Source organism: Opisthocomus hoazin, unplaced genomic scaffold (genome assembly GCF_030867145.1).
Source record: "Opisthocomus hoazin isolate bOpiHoa1 unplaced genomic scaffold, bOpiHoa1.hap1 HAP1_SCAFFOLD_139, whole genome shotgun sequence".
NCBI classification, from domain to species: Eukaryota; Metazoa; Chordata; class Aves; order Opisthocomiformes; family Opisthocomidae; genus Opisthocomus; species Opisthocomus hoazin.
Window position 1 is genome coordinate 18,871 of NW_027448787.1, and position 15,599 is coordinate 34,469.

The 15,599-nt window shown below is 59.8% G+C and overlaps 1 long non-coding RNA gene across 1 annotated transcript; it reads left to right on the plus strand.

The window, feature by feature from the left end:
- Nucleotides 1–9,788: 9,788 nt before the first annotated feature.
- On the plus strand, nt 9,789–14,773 carry LOC142359359 (uncharacterized). Its single transcript, XR_012762296.1, has 3 exons — nt 9,789–9,892; nt 10,161–10,721; nt 13,426–14,773. It is a non-coding gene; the product is annotated as an uncharacterized LOC142359359 (long non-coding RNA).
- The last annotated feature ends 826 nt before the right edge of the window (nt 14,774–15,599 follow it).

Sequence of the window (15,599 nt, forward strand, 5' to 3'; positions counted from 1 at the left end):
GAGCTCTAAGACACCCACGTGCATTTTCTCTCAGGTGGAGGAGAGCCAAACGATTGGAGTTATGGAAGCAGAAGGGAAGAGAGAAGGAGAGAGAAGCGTCTGAAGTGTCAAAGTCTCCCGGCAGCACCGAGAGTGAGAGCTGCGGTGAGTCCTGGGCCCTCGGGGCCCTGTCACCCCTCTTCTGCATCCTGGGCCCTCCCCTGGCTTCCTCTCTTTCCCACACTGCTACGATTAGGTTTTTTTTCTGCTCTTGTGTACCTTCTTTCTCCATCTGTCTCTGACTTGTCCCCATCTTTTAGGTCCTCCCTCTTTCTGCCCTGCAGCCCGTGGCATTTTTTTCCTTCTTCCCGTCTTTCCATTCAGGTCCTGGTTACTAGTTTTGCTTTCCTCCTACTCTGTCGCCTGTCAGTACTTTTGCTGTCTTTGGTGCTCTCTGTCTGGCTCCCTGTCCCTTGATTCGAGGCCTTCCTTCTCGGCTCCGTAGCACGTCACAGATCTACTGCTTTCTCCATGTCAATTCTATTCGATTTCCTCATCTCTCTTTGTCCAGGTCCCTGCCACTATTCTTTTTTCCTCTGTCATCATGCTGCAGGGTTTTTTTTGCATCTCCTTCCTGCTCCCCGTTCTTCATTTTCGGTCTCTGTCCTACTCCCTCTTCTTCTTTCTGCTGCCACTCTTCCTGTCTCCATGCTGCTTCTTTCTCCATCTCTGTGGGACTGCCTGTCCCCGTCCTTCTCTTGCTGTCCCTTTCCCTGCTTCGTGCTTTCTCGTTACACCGCCGGTGTCCAGCCATCTGTCACTTTTCTCCTCTCTTGTAGTGGCCTGCACCCTGCTCCTCATTTTTGGCAGCCTCTGCCGAGCAGCGCGTTGCTCCGGGAGCCGACTGACCGACTGCTCCCCGCTGGAGCAACGGGCGCAGCTGCGGGAAGGAGTGCCGAGGTGTCGGAGGGGCAGAGGGAGCGTCGGGGGCCCCGAGCCCTGGAGCAGAGCGGCTCCCGGGACTGGCTGGGTGCGTGACGGAATGAACACCTGCGGTCCCTTTTGCCCTGCTGGCTGCGTTTGTGCTTGGTTTGCATGGGACGAGGGGATGCGCCAGAGCCCAGGGGAGGAGGGGACGGGCAGCGGGGCTGATGACGACGGCCCCTCCCTCAGCCGGTGGAGGGCCCGGTGCTGCCGTGCCCCGGGTGGCCGTGGAGGGGCCGGTGCGAGCCGAGGTGTCACCGAAAATCTGGGAACAAAACCTCGTAACACCAATGTAGTGTTAAAAGGCAGGCATTCTTTATTGCAGCGCTGGATGCATGGGGGATAATTCCACCAAACGTGCATACCTCATACCTTTTCCGTACAGTTTATACAGATCAAAAATATACATATTTATTTTATTCATGGATATTCAATATTATTCTCTTTGGCGACTGGTGTAAACTTTTCTCACTTCTTAGGTAAATGGTTGCGCAGACTCAGTTACCCTCTTCTATTGTTTCTTTTTGAGTAGGTGGTATTGCTTGAGTAGGGGGTCAGTGAGTCGGTGGTCGCGATCTCCCCCTGCCAGAATCACCTTTTACCTGCTGGGCTCGCAATCTTGGCAAACCTGGTCAGTTTCTTCAGTTTGTTTCACAGAACCACACTCCATCATTTCTCTTGACAAAAACACAATTACCCACTATGGTTAGCGTTAATGGTTACCTAGAGACTAGACCCTCTGTTCCCAGACCTAATGTCCAGGTGGGTAGGGCTGTACCAGGAACATAGCAGCACTGTTCATGTTTATGGTCAACTGATTCTATCACCCTGGTTAGAGAGGGAGGAGTGGAGCCGTGGCCGGGCTGCGGCTGCAGCGAGGGAGAAGGTGAGCGCGGGGCGGGCGGGGCGGTCGATGGAGCGGCGGGTCCCGGGGAAAGCCCCGAGGCGGGCGGGGGTACCTGCCGAGTGGGGTCCGTGTGGGAGGCAAGGAGCGGCGGGGGTCCGGCGCCGTTTCGGGCACGGTGTCCCCGCAAGCGGAGGCCCGCAGCTCCCGCGGCGTGCTGGGAGCTGTAGTGCTGGGGCGCGGGGCTCGCGGTTGGCCGCGCTGCTCCCCCGGGGCATGCCGGGAGGTGTAGTCTTCCGACTGCCGGGCGGCAGAGCCGTGCTGGCCAGGGCACGCCGGGAGGTGTCGTTTTCAGGGACTCGGCTGCCGGGCAGCCGCAGTGCTCTCGGGCGTGTGCGGCGAGGCGCTGTCCTCGGGCCCGCCGCAGCCCCCGCTGCGCGGGACGAAGGGTAGTTCTGTGGCCGGTTCCGTGTGTTTTTCTGCAGCCTTCCCGCTGCACCCCGTCCCCAGCAAGCGGTGCGGCCGCGCCTGGAGAGCGCGTGCCGCAGAGCTCGCTTCTGCCACCCGGTGACCAAACTGCGGCACTGCGGTTCGGGTGGCGCCAATGCGCGGTGGCGCCGTGTCCAAGAGCTCGCTGCTGCCACCCGGTGACCAAAGTGCGGTACTGCGGCTCGAGTGGCGCAGGTGCTGTGCCCCAATGACGGCACCGTGGGCTCCAGCCGTGAGCAGCGGGGCTGGTGGCGATGGCCCCTCCCTCTGCCGGTGGAGGGCCCGGTGCTGCCGTGCCCCGGGTGGCCGTGGAGGAGCCGGTGCGAGCCGAGGGCGGAGGAGCGGAGCCGTGGCCGGGCTGCGGCTGCAGCGAGGGAGAAGGTGAGCGCGGGTGTGGGGGGGGAGTGGAGTGGATGGAGCGGCGGGTCCCGGGGAAAAGCCCCCGGGAGGGCGGGGTCCGTGTCGGGGGCAAGGAGCGGCGGGGGTGCGGCGCCGTGTCGGAGCCGCGAGTCGGGGGCTGCCCGGAGCGGGAGGCGCGCGGCAGCGCGCTGCCTGGAGCCGTGCGGGGGTGCCGCCCCGTGCCGGCAGCGCGGGCTGCCCGGGGCCGGGCGGCGGCGCCGCGCCGTACCCGCTGGCGCCGCCCTCTGGCCGCAATGCGGTGCTGCAGCCCGGCGCTCCGCGCAGGGTCTGGCCCCTCCGGCGCGCCGTCGGCGCGTGACGCATGCGCGTTGCGGCGGAGCAGCATGGCGGCGCCCCGGTGGCGGGTGCCGGGCGGCGGAGGAGCAGAGAGGCCAGCGGTGAGGCGCGGGCTCCCCTCCGGCGGGTGCGGGAGTGCGTGGTGGCTGCCCGAGGGTGGTGGGACGGGAAGCTCGGAGCCGCCCGCTGCGGCAGGCTGCTGGTGCGCTGGAGGTGAGCCGGGTGCGGTCAGCCCCGGGGCCAGAGGCGGGAGGTGACGGAAGGGAAGAGGGGAAGGAGGCGGGCACACCCCCCGCAACTCGGCAGCGCCTCCCCGGCCCCGCTCGCCCCGCGCAGCCGCCCCCAGCTCCAGCACGTCCCCTGAAGCCTGTCCCGGAACCCCCGGCCTCCCCCAAGGCCCGTGGTGCGGGCGGCACGCTGGCCCTCGAGCGTGCCTCAGTCTCCCTTAATGCGGTCGCCGCTGTTTCTTTCTGTGTGGCAGGGGCCGTGCTGAGGCCGCATTTGTCCGTTCCTGCCCTGGGGATGCCGTTGGCTGTGCCCGCTCCAGGCTTGTGTGGGCTGTGTGTGCCGGGCCTCGCTGTGCTGGCGGCGTGGGGGCGAAAAGGGAGAGGCGGAGCGCTGAGTGGCTGCAGACAGGAGGTGGCGCGGCTGAAGCTTGGAGAGTCCCGAGAAGGCTGAAGAAGAAGAAGAAATGGAAGGCCACCTGGCTGGCAGCTGCTTGGCGCTGCAGGCAGGAGAGAGCCTGCCTCTGCGGGTGAGGAAGGCTCCCTCTTGGTAGCCCGCAGCAGGCCAGGCCGCCAGCGTGCCCCGCAGGGTCTGTATGTGTCACCAGCAGCAGCATGGTACGGCTGTGGAGTGCGCGAGCGAGCGAGGCTACATGCCTAGGGAGCCTCGTCTCGTAAGAGGTGCAAGACATGCACGTTTTCTCTTAGGTGGAGGACAGCCAAGCGACCGTAGTTACGGAAGAGGAAGGGAGGAGAGCAGGAGAGAGAAGCGTCTGAAGCGGCAGAGTCTCGCAGCAGCGCTGTGAGCGAGAGTAGCGGTGAGTGCCGGGCCTTCGGGACCCTGTCGCCCCTCTTCTGCATCTTGGGCCCTCCCCTGGATCCTCCTCTCTCCCACGCTGCTGTGATTTTTTTTTTCTTTATTCTTTTTCCTTTTCTTTTCCTATCCCTTTCCCTGTACCTCCCGTCTTCTGTCTGTGTTTGTGTCCTGCTCCCTCTCCCTCTTTTTCTCCCTCCAGAATTTCTCTAGCCGGCTCCCCGTTTCTATTTCTTTGTCCTGCTGCCTGTCCGGTCATTTCTTGCTATACGTCCCTGTTCAGCCGGCTCTCCCTTTTTGCCTTTCTCTCCTTCTCTGTCCTGCTTCATGGCCCTTTCTTCTCTTTCTCTCCCTCTCTGTTCTCTAGCCCGTTGCTGGTTTGTTTCGGGGTTTCCCTGCGCACCGCCCCCCCCCCCCCCCCCCCGCCCCCTTCTTGGTCTCTTTGTCTAGATCTGACCCTTTCTTTGTTTCTCGGTCCCTTTTTTCCTGTTCACTGTCCTTTTTCTCTGTCTGTCTGTGTGTCCTGCGCTCCGTTGCCCTCTTTGTCTCTCCTTTCTTCTTCATCTCCTCCCCCTGCCTCCGCCTCTCTCTCCCTCTTTTGCGCTCACCGGCCCTACATTTTCGTGCTCCGTCCCTGCAAGGCTCCTCGTCCCTGTTTTTCTTGATTTCTCTACCTATCTGGTGTTTTCTTTCGACCCTTCTTTCTCTCTGAGCTCCTAGGTCTTCTCCCTTGTCTTATTTTCCTCTTCCTAGTGCTCTGCCCTGCTCCCCATCGCTTATTTTCTCTCTCCGTTTCTCTGCCCTGCTCCCCCTCCCTCTCTTTCTTTCTCCGTCCCCCTCTGCTGCTCCACAGCAGTGTTTTTCCTTTCTCCAGCTCTCTGACCTGCTCCCCACCCACCCAGGTTGACCGTCCCAGGTTTTGTTCTGCGTCTCCATCCTGCCGCTGTCCTGATCTATCTTTCTGTGCCCTGCTCTTTCTGTCTCTTTTCCTGAGTACCTGCTGCTTTTTTGCTCCGTCTCTGTCCAGCTCCCTGTCCCTTTCCTTTTTCCTCTTGCTGTCCTTGTGCTCTGCTTCCTCTTGCTGTTTTTTGTGCCTTTCTCTCTCTACGCCATTTGCTCTGCCATCCTTTCTTTCTCTATCCCCCTGTACAGCTAGCTGCCCTTTCTTTCCTTTCGCTCTTCCTCGGTATTTTTTTCCTTCTCCATACCTCTCTCCCACTGCCCGTCACGGTTGTTTTCCTCTCACCAATGCTGTCCTGCTCTCTGTCCCTTTTCTCTCTCTGTCATTCTGTCCTGCTCCTTGTGTCTGTTTTTTAATTCCTCCCTCTCTGTCCCGCAGCCCAGTGCATTTTTTTTCCCTTCTTCTCTGCTGCCCAGCCGAGGCTTTTCCCCCTCCGTCTCTGTCTTGCTCCCCCGTCTCTTATTTTTGGTCTGTCTTTCACTTTATCCTGCCTCCCTGTCCCCTTTTTCTCTCTCAGTATCACCTTGTCTCGCTCGCTGTCGCTGTCTTTCTCTGACAATCTGTCCTGCTCCTTGGTCCTTCTCTCCCTTTGCTATTATTCCTCGTCCTTCTTCTGGCTTTTCTTCCTTCTCTTTCTGTCCTACTGCCCCAGTGCCTCTTTTTCCACCGCTGTGCTGCTCCCTGGCCCTTGTTTCCTCTCGCCGTCCCTCTGTCCTGCTTCCTGTCCCAGGTTTTTCTGTCTCTCTTTCTCGGTCCTGCTGCCTGTCTGGTCGTTTCTTGTCGTACCTCCCTGTCCAGCCGGCTCTCCCTTTTTGCCTTTCTCTCCTTCTCTGTCCTGCTCCCGGGCCCTTTCTTCTCTTCCTTTCTCTCTATCCTCTAGCCCCTTGCTGGTTTGTGTTGGGGGTCCTAACCACCCCCTTCTTCGTCTGACCCTTTCTTTGTTTCTTAGTACCTTTTTTCCTGTTCTCTGTCCTTTTTCTCTCTTTGTCAGTGTGTCATGCACTCCGTGGGACGGGGGTGGGAGGCTGAAAAAGGGTGGGAATCTGCGGGGGGCAAATGGAGGCTGGAAAGAGGTAGGAGGTTGCAGAGGGGTGGGAAGCTGAATGAAGTAGAGGCCAGCAAAATGGGAGGTAGGAGGCTGGAAAGAGGTAGGAGGTTGCAGAGGGGTGGGAAGCTGAATGAAGTAGAGGCCAGCAAAATGGGAGGTAGGAGGCTGGAAAGAGGTAGGAGGTTGCAGAGGGGTGGGAAGCTGAATGAAGTAGAGGCCAGCAAAATGGGAGGTAGGAGGCTGACGAGGGGTGGGAGGCTGGGGGGGGGGGCCGAGGAGGGGGAAGTAGAGGCCAGAAAAATAGGAGGCTGCAGAGGGGTGGGAGGCCGGGGGCGAGAGTAGAGGCCAGAAAAAAAAGGAGGCTGGAAAGGGGTGGGAGGCCGGGGGGTGTGAGTAGGGGCCAGAAAGGCCCTTTTTCTTCTGGCTTCTTCCCTGTCTTTATCTCTCTCTCCTGCCTTGTTTATTCCTCTGATTCAAGTTCTCTCTCGATCTGTGTGTTCTGTTTCCCACTCATCATATTCTCTCTTTTTGTCTGTCCTATTCCTGCATGTAGTGTGCAGTGAGGCTTCTTGTCTAGGAAGCCGCGTCTCGTATGAGCTCTAAGACACCCACGTGCATTTTCTCTCAGGTGGAGGAGAGCCAAACGATTGGAGTTATGGAAGCAGAAGGGAAGAGAGAAGGAGAGAGAAGCGTCTGAAGTGTCAAAGTCTCCCGGCAGCACCGAGAGTGAGAGCTGCGGTGAGTCCTGGGCCCTCGGGGCCCTGTCACCCCTCTTCTGCATCCTGGGCCCTCCCCTGGCTTCCTCTCTTTCCCACACTGCTACGATTAGGTTTTTTTTCTGCTCTTGTGTACCTTCTTTCTCCATCTGTCTCTGACTTGTCCCCATCTTTTAGGTCCTCCCTCTTTCTGCCCTGCAGCCCGTGGCATTTTTTTCCTTCTTCCCGTCTTTCCATTCAGGTCCTGGTTACTAGTTTTGCTTTCCTCCTACTCTGTCGCCTGTCAGTACTTTTGCTGTCTTTGGTGCTCTCTGTCTGGCTCCCTGTCCCTTGATTCGAGGCCTTCCTTCTCGGCTCCGTAGCACGTCACAGATCTACTGCTTTCTCCATGTCAATTCTATTCGATTTCCTCATCTCTCTTTGTCCAGGTCCCTGCCACTATTCTTTTTTCCTCTGTCATCATGCTGCAGGGTTTTTTTTGCATCTCCTTCCTGCTCCCCGTTCTTCATTTTCGGTCTCTGTCCTACTCCCTCTTCTTCTTTCTGCTGCCACTCTTCCTGTCTCCATGCTGCTTCTTTCTCCATCTCTGTGGGACTGCCTGTCCCCGTCCTTCTCTTGCTGTCCCTTTCCCTGCTTCGTGCTTTCTCGTTACACCGCCGGTGTCCAGCCATCTGTCACTTTTCTCCTCTCTTGTAGTGGCCTGCACCCTGCTCCTCATTTTTGGCAGCCTCTGCCGAGCAGCGCGTTGCTCCGGGAGCCGACTGACCGACTGCTCCCCGCTGGAGCAACGGGCGCAGCTGCGGGAAGGAGTGCCGAGGTGTCGGAGGGGCAGAGGGAGCGTCGGGGGCCCCGAGCCCTGGAGCAGAGCGGCTCCCGGGACTGGCTGGGTGCGTGACGGAATGAACACCTGCGGTCCCTTTTGCCCTGCTGGCTGCGTTTGTGCTTGGTTTGCATGGGACGAGGGGATGCGCCAGAGCCCAGGGGAGGAGGGGACGGGCAGCGGGGCTGATGACGACGGCCCCTCCCTCAGCCGGTGGAGGGCCCGGTGCTGCCGTGCCCCGGGTGGCCGTGGAGGGGCCGGTGCGAGCCGAGGTGTCACCGAAAATCTGGGAACAAAACCTCGTAACACCAATGTAGTGTTAAAAGGCAGGCATTCTTTATTGCAGCGCTGGATGCATGGGGGATAATTCCACCAAACGTGCATACCTCATACCTTTTCCGTACAGTTTATACAGATCAAAAATATACATATTTATTTTATTCATGGATATTCAATATTATTCTCTTTGGCGACTGGTGTAAACTTTTCTCACTTCTTAGGTAAATGGTTGCGCAGACTCAGTTACCCTCTTCTATTGTTTCTTTTTGAGTAGGTGGTATTGCTTGAGTAGGGGGTCAGTGAGTCGGTGGTCGCGATCTCCCCCTGCCAGAATCACCTTTTACCTGCTGGGCTCGCAATCTTGGCAAACCTGGTCAGTTTCTTCAGTTTGTTTCACAGAACCACACTCCATCATTTCTCTTGACAAAAACACAATTACCCACTATGGTTAGCGTTAATGGTTACCTAGAGACTAGACCCTCTGTTCCCAGACCTAATGTCCAGGTGGGTAGGGCTGTACCAGGAACATAGCAGCACTGTTCATGTTTATGGTCAACTGATTCTATCACCCTGGTTAGAGAGGGAGGAGTGGAGCCGTGGCCGGGCTGCGGCTGCAGCGAGGGAGAAGGTGAGCGCGGGGCGGGCGGGGCGGTCGATGGAGCGGCGGGTCCCGGGGAAAGCCCCGAGGCGGGCGGGGGTACCTGCCGAGTGGGGTCCGTGTGGGAGGCAAGGAGCGGCGGGGGTCCGGCGCCGTTTCGGGCACGGTGTCCCCGCAAGCGGAGGCCCGCAGCTCCCGCGGCGTGCTGGGAGCTGTAGTGCTGGGGCGCGGGGCTCGCGGTTGGCCGCGCTGCTCCCCCGGGGCATGCCGGGAGGTGTAGTCTTCCGACTGCCGGGCGGCCGAGCCGTGCTGGCCAGGGCACGCCGGGAGGTGTCGTTTTCAGGGACTCGGCTGCCGGGCAGCCGCAGTGCTCTCGGGCGTGTGCGGCGAGGCGCTGTCCTCGGGCCCGCCGCAGCCCCCGCTGCGCGGGACGAAGGGTAGTTCTGTGGCCGGTTCCGTGTGTTTTTCTGCAGCCTTCCCGCTGCACCCCGTCCCCAGCAAGCGGTGCGGCCGCGCCTGGAGAGCGCGTGCCGCAGAGCTCGCTTCTGCCACCCGGTGACCAAACTGCGGCACTGCGGTTCGGGTGGCGCCAATGCGCGGTGGCGCCGTGTCCAAGAGCTCGCTGCTGCCACCCGGTGACCAAAGTGCGGTACTGCGGCTCGAGTGGCGCAGGTGCTGTGCCCCAATGACGGCATCGTGGGCTCCAGCCGTGAGCAGCGGGGCTGATGGCGATGGCCCCTCCCTCTGCCGGTGGAGGGCCCGGTGCTGCCGTGCCCCGGGTGGCCGTGGAGGAGCCGGTGCGAGCCGAGGGCGGAGGAGCGGAGCCGTGGCCGGGCTGCGGCTGCAGCGAGGGAGAAGGTGAGCGCGGGTGTGGGGGGGGAGTGGAGTGGATGGAGCGGCGGGTCCCGGGGAAAAGCCCCCGGGAGGGCGGGGTCCGTGTCGGGGGCAAGGAGCGGCGGGGCTGCGGCGCCGTGTCGGAGCCGCGAGTCGGGGGCTGCCCGGAGCGGGAGGCGCGCGGCAGGGCGCTGCCTGGAGCCGTGCGGGGGTGCCGCCCCGTGCCGGCGGCGCGCGGCAGGGCGCTGCCCGGAGCCGTGCGGGGGTGCCGCCCCGTGCCGGCGGCGCGGGCTGCCCGGGGCCGGGCGGCGGCGCCGCGCCGTACCCGCTGGCGCCGCCCTCTGGCCGCAATGCGGTACTGCAGCCCGGCGCTCCGCGCAGGGTCTGGCCCCTCCGGCGCGCCGTCGGCGCGTGACGCATGCGCGTTGCGGCGGAGCAGCATGGCGGCGCCCCGGTGGCGGGTGCCGGGCGGCGGAGGAGCAGAGAGGCCAGCGGTGAGGCGCGGGCTCCCCTCCGGCGGGTGCGGGAGTGCGTGGTGGCTGCCCGAGGGTGGTGGGACGGGAAGCTCGGAGCCGCTCGCTGCGGCAGGCTGCTGGTGCGCTGGAGGTGAGCCGGGTGCGGTCAGCCCCGGGGCCAGAGGCGGGAGGTGACGGAAGGGAAGAGGGGAAGGAGGCGGGCACACCCCCCGCAACTCGGCAGCGCCTCCCCGGCCCCGCTCGCCCCGCGCAGCCGCCCCCAGCTCCAGCACGTCCCCTGAAGCCTGTCCCGGAACCCCCGGCCTCCCCCAAGGCCCGTGGTGCGGGCGGCACGCTGGCCCTCGAGCGTGCCTCAGTCTCCCTTAACGCGGTCGCCTCTGTTTCTTTCTGTGTGGCAGGGGCCGTGCTGAGGCCGCATTTGTCCGTTCCTGCCCTGGGGATGCCGTTGGCTGTGCCCGCTCCAGGCTTGTGTGGGCTGTGTGTGCCGGGCCTCGCTGTGCTGGCGGCATGGGGGCGAAAAGGGAGAGGCGGAGCGCTGAGTGGCTGCAGACAGGAGGTGGCGCGGCTGAAGCTTGGAGAGTCCCGAGAAGGCTGAAGAAGAAGAAGAAATGGAAGGCCACCTGGCTGGCAGCTGCTTGGCGCTGCAGGCAGGAGAGAGCCTGCCTCTGCGGGTGAGGAAGGCTCCCTCTTGGTAGCCCGCAGCAGGCCAGGCCGCCAGCGTGCCCCGCAGGGTCTGTATGTGTCACCAGCAGCAGCATGGTACGGCTGTGGAGTGCGCGAGCGAGCGAGGCTACATGCCTAGGGAGCCTCGTCTCGTAAGAGGTGCAAGACATGCACGTTTTCTCTTAGGTGGAGGACAGCCAAGCGACCGTAGTTACGGAAGAGGAAGGGAGGAGAGCAGGAGAGAGAAGCGTCTGAAGCGGCAGAGTCTCGCAGCAGCGCTGTGAGCGAGAGTAGCGGTGAGTGCCGGGCCTTCGGGACCCTGTCGCCCCTCTTCTGCATCTTGGGCCCTCCCCTGGATCCTCCTCTCTCCCACGCTGCTGTGATTTTTTTTTTCTTTATTCTTTTTCCTTTTCTTTTCCTTTCCCTTTCCCTGTACCTCCCGTCTTCTGTCTGTGTTTGTGTCCTGCTCCCTCTCCCTCTTTTTCTCCCTCCAGAATTTCTCTAGCCGGCTCCCCGTTTCTATTTCTTTGTCCTGCTGCCTGTCCGGTCATTTCTTGCTATACGTCCCTGTTCAGCCGGCTCTCCCTTTTTGCCTTTCTCTCCTTCTCTGTCCTGCTTCATGGCCCTTTCTTCTCTTTCTCTCCCTCTCTGTTCTCTAGCCCGTTGCTGGTTTGTTTCGGGGTTTCCCTGCGCACCGCCCCCCCCCCCCCCCGCCCCCTTCTTGGTCTCTTTGTCTAGATCTGACCCTTTCTTTGTTTCTCGGTCCCTTTTTTCCTGTTCACTGTCCTTTTTCTCTGTCTGTCTGTGTGTCCTGCGCTCCGTTGCCCTCTTTGTCTCTCCTTTCTTCTTCATCTCCTCCCCCTGCCCTCGTCTCTCTCTCCCTCTTTTGCGCTCACCGGCCCTACATTTTCGTGCTCCGTCCCTGCAAGGCTCCTCGTCCCTGTTTTTCTTGATTTCTCTACCTATCTGGTGTTTTCTTTCGACCCTTCTTTCTCTCTGAGCTCCTAGGTCTTCTCCCTTGTCTTATTTTCCTCTTCCTAGTGCTCTGCCCTGCTCCCCATCGCTTATTTTCTCTCTCCGTTTCTCTGCCCTGCTCCCCCTCCCTCTCTTTCTTTCTCCGTCCCCCTCTGCTGCTCCACAGCAGTGTTTTTCCTTTCTCCAGCTCTCTGACCTGCTCCCCACCCACCCAGGTTGACCGTCCCAGGTTTTGTTCTGCGTCTCCATCCTGCCGCTGTCCTGATCTATCTTTCTGTGCCCTGCTCTTTCTGTCTCTTTTCCTGTGTACCTGCTGCTTTTTTGCTCCGTCTCTGTCCAGCTCCCTGTCCCTTTCCTTTTTCCTCTTGCTGTCCTTGTGCTCTGCTTCCTCTTGCTGTTTTTTGTGCCTTTCTCTCTCTACGCCATTTGCTCTGCCATCCTTTCTTTCTCTATCCCCCTGTACAGCTAGCTGCCCTTTCTTTCCTTTCGCTCTTCCTCGGTATTTTTTTCCTTCTCCATACCTCTCTCCCACTGCCCGTCACGGTTGTTTTCCTCTCACCAATGCTGTCCTGCTCTCTGTCCCTTTTCTCTCTCTGTCATTCTGTCCTGCTCCTTGTGTCTGTTTTTTAATTCCTCCCTCTCTGTCCCGCAGCCCAGTGCATTTTTTTTCCCTTCTTCTCTGCTGCCCAGCCGAGGCTTTTCCCCCTCCGTCTCTGTCTTGCTCCCCCGTCTCTTATTTTTGGTCTGTCTTTCACTTTATCCTGCCTCCCTGTCCCCTTTTTCTCTCTCAGTATCACCTTGTCTCGCTCGCTGTCGCTGTCTTTCTCTGACAATCTGTCCTGCTCCTTGGTCCTTCTCTCCCTTTGCTATTATTCCTCGTCCTTCTTCTGGCTTTTCTTCCTTCTCTTTCTGTCCTACTGCCCCAGTGCCTCTTTTTCCACCGCTGTGCTGCTCCCTGGCCCTTGTTTCCTCTCGCCGTCCCTCTGTCCTGCTTCCTGTCCCAGGTTTTTCTGTCTCTCTTTCTCGGTCCTGCTGCCTGTCTGGTCGTTTCTTGTCGTACCTCCCTGTCCAGCCGGCTCTCCCTTTTTGCCTTTCTCTCCTTCTCTGTCCTGCTCCCGGGCCCTTTCTTCTCTTCCTTTCTCTCTATCCTCTAGTCCCTTGCTGGTTTGTGTTGGGGGTCCTAACCACCCCCTTCTTCGTCTGACCCTTTCTTTGTTTCTTAGTACCTTTTTTCCTGTTCTCTGTCCTTTTTCTCTCTTTGTCAGTGTGTCATGCACTCCGTGGGACGGGGGTGGGAGGCTGAAAAAGGGTGGGAATCTGCGGGGGGCGAATGGAGGCTGGAAAGAGGTAGGAGGTTGCAGAGGGGTGGGAAGCTGAATGAAGTAGAGGCCAGCAAAATGGGAGGTAGGAGGCTGGAAAGAGGTAGGAGGTTGCAGAGGGGTGGGAAGCTGAATGAAGTAGAGGCCAGCAAAATGGGAGGTAGGAGGCTGGAAAGAGGTAGGAGGTTGCAGAGGGGTGGGAAGCTGAATGAAGTAGAGGCCAGCAAAATGGGAGGTAGGAGGCTGACGAGGGGTGGGAGGCTGGGGGGGGGGGGGCCGAGGAGGAGGAAGTAGAGGCCAGAAAAATAGGAGGCTGCAGAGGGGTGGGAGGCCGGGGCCGAGAGTAGAGGCCAGAAAAAAAAAGAAGGCCGGAAAGGGGTGGGAGGCTGCAGAGGGGTGGGAGGCCGGGGGCGAGAGTAGAGGCCAGAAAAAAAAGGAGGCCGGAAAGGGGTGGGAGGCCGGGGGGTGTGAGTAGAGGCCAGAAAGGCCCTTTTTCTTCTGGCTTCTTCCCTGTCTTTATCTCTCTCTCCTGCCTTGTTTATTCCTCTGATTCAAGTTCTCTCTCGATCTGTGTGTTCTGTTTCCCACTCATCATATTCTCTCTTTTTGTCTGTCCTATTCCTGCATGTAGTGTGCAGTGAGGCTTCTTGTCTAGGAAGCCGCGTCTCGTATGAGCTCTAAGACACCCACGTGCATTTTCTCTCAGGTGGAGGAGAGCCAAACGATTGGAGTTATGGAAGCAGAAGGGAAGAGAGAAGGAGAGAGAAGCGTCTGAAGTGTCAAAGTCTCCCGGCAGCACCGAGAGTGAGAGCTGCGGTGAGTCCTGGGCCCTCGGGGCCCTGTCACCCCTCTTCTGCATCCTGGGCCCTCCCCTGGCTTCCTCTCTTTCCCACACTGCTACGATTAGTTTTTTTTTCTGCTCTTGTGTACCTTCTTTCTCCATCTGTCTCTGACTTGTCCCCATCTTTTAGGTCCTCCCTCTTTCTGCCCTGCAGCCCGTGGCATTTTTTTCCTTCTTCCCGTCTTTCCATTCAGGTCCTGGTTACTAGTTTTGCTTTCCTCCTACTCTGTAGCCTGTCAGTACTTTTGCTGTCTTTGGTGCTCTCTGTCTGGCTCCCTGTCCCTTGATTCGAGGCCTTCCTTCTCGGCTCCGTAGCACGTCACAGATCTACTGCTTTCTCCATGTCAATTCTATTCGATTTCCTCATCTCTCTTTGTCCAGGTCCCTGCCACTATTCTTTTTTCCTCTGTCATCATGCTGCAGGGTTTTTTTTGCATCTCCTTCCTGCTCCCCGTTCTTCATTTTCGGTCTCTGTCCTACTCCCTCTTCTTCTTTCTGCTGCCACTCTTCCTGTCTCCGTGCTGCTTCTTTCTCCATCTCTGTGGGACTGCCTGTCCCCGTCCTTCTCTTGCTGTCCCTTTCCCTGCTTCGTGCTTTCTCGTTACACCGCCGGTGTCCAGCCATCTGTCACTTTTCTCCTCTCTTGTAGTGGCCTGCACCCTGCTCCTCATTTTTGGCAGCCTCTGCCGAGCAGCGCGTTGCTCCGGGAGCCGACTGACCGACTGCTCCCCGCTGGAGCAACGGGCGCAGCTGCGGGAAGGAGTGCCGAGGTGTCGGAGGGGCAGAGGGAGCGTCGGGGGCCCCGAGCCCTGGAGCAGAGCGGCTCCCGGGACTGGCTGGGTGCGTGACGGAATGAACACCTGCGGTCCCTTTTGCCCTGCTGGCTGCGTTTGTGCTTGGTTTGCATGGGACGAGGGGATGCGCCAGAGCCCAGGGGAGGAGGGGACGGGCAGCGGGGCTGATGACGACGGCCCCTCCCTCAGCCGGTGGAGGGCCCGGTGCTGCCGTGCCCCGGGTGGCCGTGGAGGGGCCGGTGCGAGCCGAGGTGTCACCGAAAATCTGGGAACAAAACCTCGTAACACCAATGTAGTGTTAAAAGGCAGGCATTCTTTATTGCAGCGCTGGATGCATGGGGGATAATTCCACCAAACGTGCATACCTCATACCTTTTCCGTACAGTTTATACAGATCAAAAATATACATATTTATTTTATTCATGGATATTCAATATTATTCTCTTTGGCGACTGGTGTAAACTTTTCTCACTTCTTAGGTAAATGGTTGCGCAGACTCAGTTACCCTCTTCTATTGTTTCTTTTTGAGTAGGTGGTATTGCTTGAGTAGGGGGTCAGTGAGTCGGTGGTCGCGATCTCCCCCTGCCAGAATCACCTTTTACCTGCTGGGCTCGCAATCTTGGCAAACCTGGTCAGTTTCTTCAGTTTGTTTCACAGAACCACACTCCATCATTTCTCTTGACAAAAACACAATTACCCACTATGGTTAGCGTTAATGGTTACCTAGAGACTAGACCCTCTGTTCCCAGACCTAATGTCCAGGTGGGTAGGGCTGTACCAGGAACATAGCAGCACTGTTCATGTTTATGGTCAACTGATTCTATCACCCTGGTTAGAGAGGGAGGAGTGGAGCCGTGGCCGGGCTGCGGCTGCAGCGAGGGAGAAGGTGAGCGCGGGGCGGGCGGGGCGGTCGATGGAGCGGCGGGTCCCGGGGAAAGCCCCGAGGCGGGCGGGGGTACCTGCCGAGTGGGGTCCGTGTGGGAGGCAAGGAGCGGCGGGGGTCCGGCGCCGTTTCGGGCACGGTGTCCCCGCAAGCGGAGGCCCGCAGCTCCCGCGGCGTGCTGGGAGCTGTAGTGCTGGGGCGCGGGGCTCGCGGTTGGCCGCGCTGCTCCCCCGGGGCATGCCGGGAGGTGTAGTCTTCCGACTGCCGGGCGGCCGAGCCGTGCTGGCCAGGGCACGCCGGGAGGTGTCGTTTTCAGGGACTCGGCTGCCGGGCAGCTGCAGTGCTCTCGGGCGTGTGCGGCG